Here is a 7,635-nt window from a genome sequence, read left to right as displayed (position 1 = left end):
AGAAAGGAAGGAAGGAAGGAAGGAAGGAAGGAAGGAAGGAAGGAGAAAGAAAGAAAGAAAATACTGCTACTCTCATAGCTTGGTAGATACCTAACCATTTAAGACAGCTAAGAGATAATTGCCATCTTCCCAGTAGCTCTCTGCCTTCCACTCACCTTCTTAACCTTAACACATACCTGGGATACTAAGCTGAAAAGGACAGAGGAGTACATCTTTGTTTTGTTTAGTTTTTTTTTTAACGTATGCATCCTTTATTGAAGACTCATAATGATGAGTCTCTGAGGTTGGGAATGTGCCAAAGGGTTGCATTTGGCAGCCCACAACACGAAAATGATAGATCAGAATAAACAAATAAACAAAAGGATTTTCCTGATCTCTTAGTTGAAGACAGCACCATACACTTTGAAGCTCTAAGCCATCTTTCTATAGCAGGCTCAAAGTGGCTCCAGAGAGCCAATTGTTAAATGTTCTGTGTCCTTGGTAAACACTACAAATCAGGACTTCATTTATTGTTTTGTTGATTTATTGTTTTGTCTAGACTTTAGCAAATGGTGGGAAAAGTGTTAATGATGCATATTAACCTTAAAAGAACACATCTTTGTATACATCTTTTTCATAGAGGTGACTTTTTATCACTTACCAGAATATCCCTATCCCAGAAGAGGCCAATCAGGGTAAAGATCACACCATTTAAAAAAATCTATACAAGTAAATGAAAACTTAAGAAGACAATTCAATTCAATAAACATGTCCCAAGCATTTATTATGGGCAAGGCATTTGTGCTAGGTACTGGGGATACAAACACAAAAACTAGAAAACCCCTGTCCTCAGGGAGTTTCTGTTCTCCTGGAGGGAATACAAGATGTTCACCAATATGGATAATATAAGAAAAAACGGGGATGGGAGAAGAGAATAGCACTATAGTCAGGGAGCACATAGTCATTGTCATCTCTCTTCCCTAAGACAGGCTTTCAAACCTAAATCCATGTTCTTGGTGTTGGCTGTGTGATCTTTGACAAATCCTTTCCTGTCTCTGGACCTCAGTTTCCCAATCTGTAAAATGGGAACAGTGGTTCTACTCCCTACAACAAAGGAAAAACAATTGGTGTGGCTAGGTGGCGCAGTGAGTAAAGTGCTGGCCCGAAGTCAGGAGGACCTGAGTTTGGTTCCGGCCTCAGACACTTAGAAACTCCCCCACCACCACCACCACACACACACACACATACACAAAAAACTAGCCGTGTAACCTCGGGCAAGTTACTTAACCCCAATTGCCCTCCAAAAGGCCAAAAAAAAAAAAAGGAAAAACAAGAAGAGGACAAAAAGGTGATACCTATGGGACAAGCTCAGGATGTGAAATCACAGAGCAAGCTAAGATTAAGAGATAAGTGAAGAAGAAGAAAACCCTGGAAATCTTACAATAGACAGGGCATTTAACCAATCACTGTCCTCTCTCATGCAGTCTGTACTGGAGGGGGGTCCAGCAAATCCACACAAGTTTTTAGTCCCGTCTCCCTGTGTGACTTAAGCAAACCTCTCTCCCTTGGTGCCCCTATCTCCAATGAGGGGGATTTGTATCAGATAAGATGATGACTCATTTGTTTTCAGCCCTGGGATTCTGTTCTGAGACCCCATTCTGCCCTGACATTCTATGTTCTGTGCCTTAAGGTCCCTTCTCAGTTCTGAAATTCTGTGCTCTGTGTTCTAAGGCTGTGTGAGTCCCCTCTAGTGCTAATATTCTGGGTTCTATGTCCTAAGGTCCCGCCAAGATCTGATATTCCATGTCCTATGTCCATCTAGTGCTTACATCTTGTATTCTGTTTTCTAAGATCCCTCTTGGCCCCAGCTTTCTATATTTTAAGTTCTAAAGCCCCTTCCAGTTGTGACAGTTTATGTTCTAAGGTCCCTTCCAGTCCTGACAGTCTCTGTTCTAACATCTCTTCCAGCCCTGTTCTATGTTCTAAGTCTATGTGCTATGTTCTAAGGTCCCTTCCAGTCCCAACATTCTGTGTTCTGAGGTCCCTTCCCACTCAGATGCCCTCTGTATCTCTATTCTCCCTTGTTGGTGGCATCGTCGATACTCTACTCTGCAGGACCCCGCTCAGGGGACCCACCTCCTCCTGAGGCACAGCCTTGCATCCAGAATGCCCCCTGTCCTTGGGGGATGTCTGGCACAGACCCACCTGCCTGAGGTCACTCGTAGCAGCCTCTCCTCTGGGCTTGCCCTGCTCCTGCCCAAGTCTCCAGGCTCCAAACATGCTGTATGTAAATCAAGTGTTAATTACGCCATCTCTGCATTTGTGTGGAATATCATTTTTTTAATTACCAGCTCGGGCGCAGGTTAGGTTGCGTGCCTGTTGTTGAGCCAATGATCATAAATTCCCCTGTAACAATTAACAATATTGGTGCAGAGCTGCATGCATTTTAAATGTTATAATTATGCTCAGCTCTTTTGTTAATTGGCCTATCTGACTCTTTACGTTTTATGCTGCTCATCTGCTCATTACCGCAGCCATTTAATTCAATTAGCACCTTAATTAGAGGAACAGCCATGTCCAATGTCCTAGGGCTTGTCAGGGAACCCGGCTTGATTAGCAGAGACAAACACGCCATGCAAATCAGGCTGTAACATTTGGGGGCGGCTAGGATGGCAGGCGGCCAGCTAGTGAAGCGGAAAGCAGCATGTCTTCATCCCCAGAAAGGTTCCCTAAGAAAGGAAGAATAAAGGAGGCATCCGACTGAGGAAGGAAGCCAGTCACCCGCTGCCCCGTCGCTGAGGGCTGCCTGCCTCTCCCCGAGAGCAGGGTGGTGGTATCGCTAGGGAATTGTTGGAGCTGACCACCCCCTATGAGACCTCTGCACCCCTGAATCCCACCCCAAGGGCTCTGGAAGAGACCCCATGTGGGGAGGGACTGGCTGGAGGTGGGGGAATTTGCCTCATTTCCCAATGTGGCTTCTGATCATCTCAAGAATAATAGCTCTTTATTCTTAATGAGCAATTATAATAACAATAGCTTTGGGTAGGGAGAAAGAGCCCAGATTTCCAAATCACTTACCAGCCATCCTTCTTGGCCATGGCTTCCTCCGTAAATTGAGACGGTTGTATTCAGTGGCCTCTGCCACCTCTTGTAGCCTTAAATCATGTGAGTCTCTATTTTCTATAGTGCTTGACAATTACAAGATCCTCTCTTGTGGACAGGATTCCATTTGATCCTCACAGTCCGATGAGGTCATGGGCAAGGATTGTCCCTACTTTGGAGAGGGGGAAATTGAAGCTGAGAAAACTGATATGACCTTGTCAAGGTCACACAGAGAGTATAATACTTTCCATTTCTATGGCGGTTTGAGGTTTATAAAGCACTTTCCTCCACAGTAATCTGGTGGTGTAAGTATGTATCATTATCCCTATTTTACAGGTGAAAAAAACCAAAGCTCAAAAAGTTGCCCATCATCATGGTTAGTCAAAATTGGACCTTGAAGTCACAGGACCATGGATTTAGACAGAACTGGAATCTTTGAGGCCCCTGACCCAACTCACTCATTTCATGGATGAGAAAATTGAGGCCCTGTGGAAAGGGCAATAGGCTAGATCATGGTCACGTGCATAGCTAGGAAGGGACAGAGCTCAGTTTTAAACCCAGTTCCTGACTCTGTGGTCATCTGACCCTAGGACAGAAGCCATCTATCTAACACACAACCTCTCAAGTGGTAGAGCTGAGACTATATCCCAAATCTTCGGGAGACAACATGGTGAACCACAGTGAAGCATATTGTAGGTCCCAGGTTTGACACTGGCTTGCTGCCTGACCTTGGGCAAATTGTTCCCCCTCTCTAGGCCTCAATTTCCCCATCCATAAAATAGGAGAATAAACAAGAATATCTTTGAGGTCCCTTTCAGTTCTGGCATTCCATATTTCTACAATTCTATGAGCTCTGAGCCTAACATTCTTTCCATCATTCCATCTTTCCATCCAACATTTTAAGGAAAGGATCCAATTTCTCTAGCAAAGAGTCTCTTGAAGATGTCTCTTTCCAATCCAAGATGTGGGGTTGAGGAGTAGACCTCTTACTCCTGGTCCACATCCTATGGTTCCTAGAGATGCACAGCCTGGTAGACAAGGTCTCCTTTTGGGGAAGGGGAAGGCTGAAGACATGTGAGAAAGGCAGGGAGAAAACATCCCTGCTCCTTGTTCCCAGCTGAATTCAAGCCTGCGTTTTGTTTGGTGCCAGTCTATTTAAATCTTTATTCCCTGCCTATTAATTCTCCTAATTAGAATTAAATGAAGCAAGCTAAATTGCTAGATTAACCAATAATTAAGCAGCCACAGCACTAAAGCTTAACATCCGCGGGTAGCATTTTCTCCTCGGGGATGACGCTATGTCAGTCAGCTCCTGCTCTTGGTCGGGAGAGGGGTGGGGGGAGCAGGGGACCCACATCCCCCTCCTTGGCTATGACACTCTTGAGGAGGCAGGCATGCTCTCTCTAGAATCTGACTGATTCTTTCCTGGGCACAGGGATTGGTCCTAGCTTTCTCTGGGCCAGTTTCCGTAAAGTATGCCAGGCTGGGCCAGCCCCTGAGCTGGGTGCCAGGAGATCTGGGCTCTGTTCCAAATTTACTATGTGACCTTGGGCAAATCTCTTCTCCCCCCAGACCTCAATTTTCTCTTTGTCAAATGTAAGACCTAGAGTCCATGGTTGCAAAGGTCCAGCTCTATGACCTTATGGTCTTGTCCAATTTAAAGGGCTTCAAAAGGTTTCTCGACCAAGCAGTTTCAATTCAACAAAAATATACTAAGCCTTTACTGCGTGCATGGCCCTGTGTTAGGCACTGGGAAAAGAGAGATGATGAAGAACACAATGACTTTTAAAAAGAGAAGAAAAGGAAAAAGAAAGCAGCAGCATACCTGACCTCAAGGGGCTTACCATCTAATAGGGGAAGACTAATGACGGAAGCTCAGTGGTTAGAGTTCTGGGCCTGGAGTCAGGAAAACCCGAGTTTAAATCTGATCTCAGACACTTACTAGTTGTGTGACCCTGGGCAAGTCATTTTACTCTGCTTGCCTCAGTTTCCTCATCTTTCAAATGAGTTGGAGAAGGAAATGGTAAAGCACTTCAGTATCTTCACCAAAAAAAACCCCAAATGGGGTCATGAAGAGTCAGACATCACTGAAATGACTTAATAACAAAAGGGGAAGATTCACCTCTGTTCAACCACATTTCATTAAGCTAAACATCCACATTTTGCTACTTTCTCCTTGGTCATTAGAAATCTCACTTGAATACTTCAATAGCAACATGGTTTCATCAATGCAGAAGGTACCTGTAGTGGGGCAGAACATCCCCCATTCAAGATGTCTCATCCCGCGTGACTGTGACTTTTATCTATATCTTCACAAAAGTTCTTCAAAGAAGGCCAGCCAATGGGCTGGGGGCTTTCCTCTATGTCTCTTCACATTGACATTAAAAATATTAGGTAAAAAATTCAAGGTTTCTTCTCTCTTCTATGTATCTACCTATCCATTCATCCATCTATTCACATAGCTATCCTTTTATCTGTCCTTATATCTATCCTATAGATATATCTATAAATAGACAGATCTGTCCTTCTATCTGCCTATATCTATCCTATGGATTTATCTGTGAATGTATCCATAAGTACAAACACATCTATATAGATGTATCTTTCTATCTATACTATATATATATATGGATATGACCATAGATATGTAGATAGATAAATAGATCTACATAGATCAACCTCTCTATATCTATGTATCTTTTATCCATATATCTACCCATCCATCTATCTATCCATCCATCCATCCATTCATCCAGCTGTCTCTCCCCCTATCTCTCCATTTCTATCTCTGTCTCTATCGATCTACTTAGCTATCTATCCATATAGATAGATCCATCTTTCTAACAACTCTATTTCTCTATTTCTCTGAGTGACTGTCTTTGTGTGTTATTCTCTCTTTCTCCGTTTCTCTCTTTGTATGTTTCTCTAGGTCTCTCTCTCTTTTTCTCTTCATGCCTCTCTGTCTGTGTATTGCATCTCTCTATTTCTGCTTTGTGACATATCTCTCTGTCTCTCCCCTTTATTTACATATCTTTAGGGCAGTTTTACCTTCCCTCACCTATAGATTTCCTCCCAGAGAGAGATCCATGGCTAAGCACTAAAAAATGAGGGCTCACCAAAAAAGAAAAATGGGCTTTCACCTCCCTCTTTTCTTTCCCCCATATTCCCCCATTCAACTCCACTAATGAGTTTGGAACAAGGGTTTACAAAAACAAAAGATATCAATAAAATATTTTTAAAACAAAAGAAAATGAAGAACCTGGTTGTTATATAGGTAAGGACCATCATGCTCAGAGAGAGATTAACTATTGTAAGTAGAGAGATAGATGTATGTACTTTGAGAACATCAAAAGAACTTCACATAGCTCTGTCCCTTCAAATTGTCTTCACTTCCTTTGCAGAACAAATGGCTTAACTGGTCCCCAAAAGGAGACCAAACCTTAGATCAATCCCTCCTCATGACTGAGGGCTAAAGTACCAGGGTACCATGAGGTTTGTCCACAATTTATAATCCTGGAGAAAATCCTTCTCAATCAAGCCCCCAGCTTAATCCCTGGACTCAGTTTCAGGAGCATACTGGTACTCACTCCCCATCTGAACTCCTTTTTGGGAAGGACTCTGAATTTTTTCAAGAAGGATGAACTTTTGTCCTTTGTGGAGGAAAAGAACAGAGCCATAACCAGAAATTTTTTTATCTAAGGAAGTCTCAAACACACTCCAGGCAAGCAGCATAGAACCAGCTTCTTAAGACAAATTAATTTGCAGTGGGGGGAGGCACTTTCAGATACCATCCTATGGAGGTGGAGGCCAAAGACCTAGGAACACTATGTGGTGGGTGGGAACCAAGCTGGGGGTTGGATATTTCACTTGATGGGTAGATGCTGAGAGAGGAACCTCCCCCGTGAGGTAGCTTCCTATTTGATTAATTATTCTTACTAACTAGTGCTATCAACAGCCCCATCTAAATTTTGGTGCCCTGGAGCAGAACTCCAATTGCCTATCCTGGTTATGGCTCTGCAAAAAAGGCACTGTATTCGTTCCACAAATCCTGGCTCTGCTACTTATTACCTGGGTAACATTAGATAAGTCACTTAATCTTCTGGACCTTCGGATTGTCATCTGTTAAATGATCTCTAGGAATCCTTCTAGTTCTAAATCCCATGGTTCTGTAATGTGATTTTAGGCATAGCAGGGAATTTGACCAGCTCCCCACTCCTATTCCCAGCTCCACCAGTTGCAATGTTTCTCCTCCTTCAAGGAACACCTCAGGTGCTGTCTTCACCATGAAGCTCTTCCTAATGGCCAGCTAAAACCAATCCTTCCCTCCTCAAATTTCTGACACTGCTATGTTGGATTTCTCCCCTATATTTAGATTACATTATAACTTATAAAATAGCTAAATGATTTTTAATCAGTTATTTGTATATATTCCAGATCTTTCTAAGAGATTTGAAGCTCATTGAGGGCAGGGACTGTAACTTTTTTTTATTTTTTAAGGGACAAACAGGGTTAAGTGACTTACTCAGGCTCACACAGCAGTAAGTGTCTGAGGCT

Source organism: Petaurus breviceps, unplaced genomic scaffold, assembly GCF_028583685.1.
Source record: "Petaurus breviceps papuanus isolate PSGF00001 unplaced genomic scaffold, PetGlider_PUasm1.0 140, whole genome shotgun sequence".
Lineage (NCBI taxonomy): Eukaryota > Metazoa > Chordata > Mammalia > Diprotodontia > Petauridae > Petaurus > Petaurus breviceps.
This window is presented reverse-complemented; position numbering follows the sequence as displayed.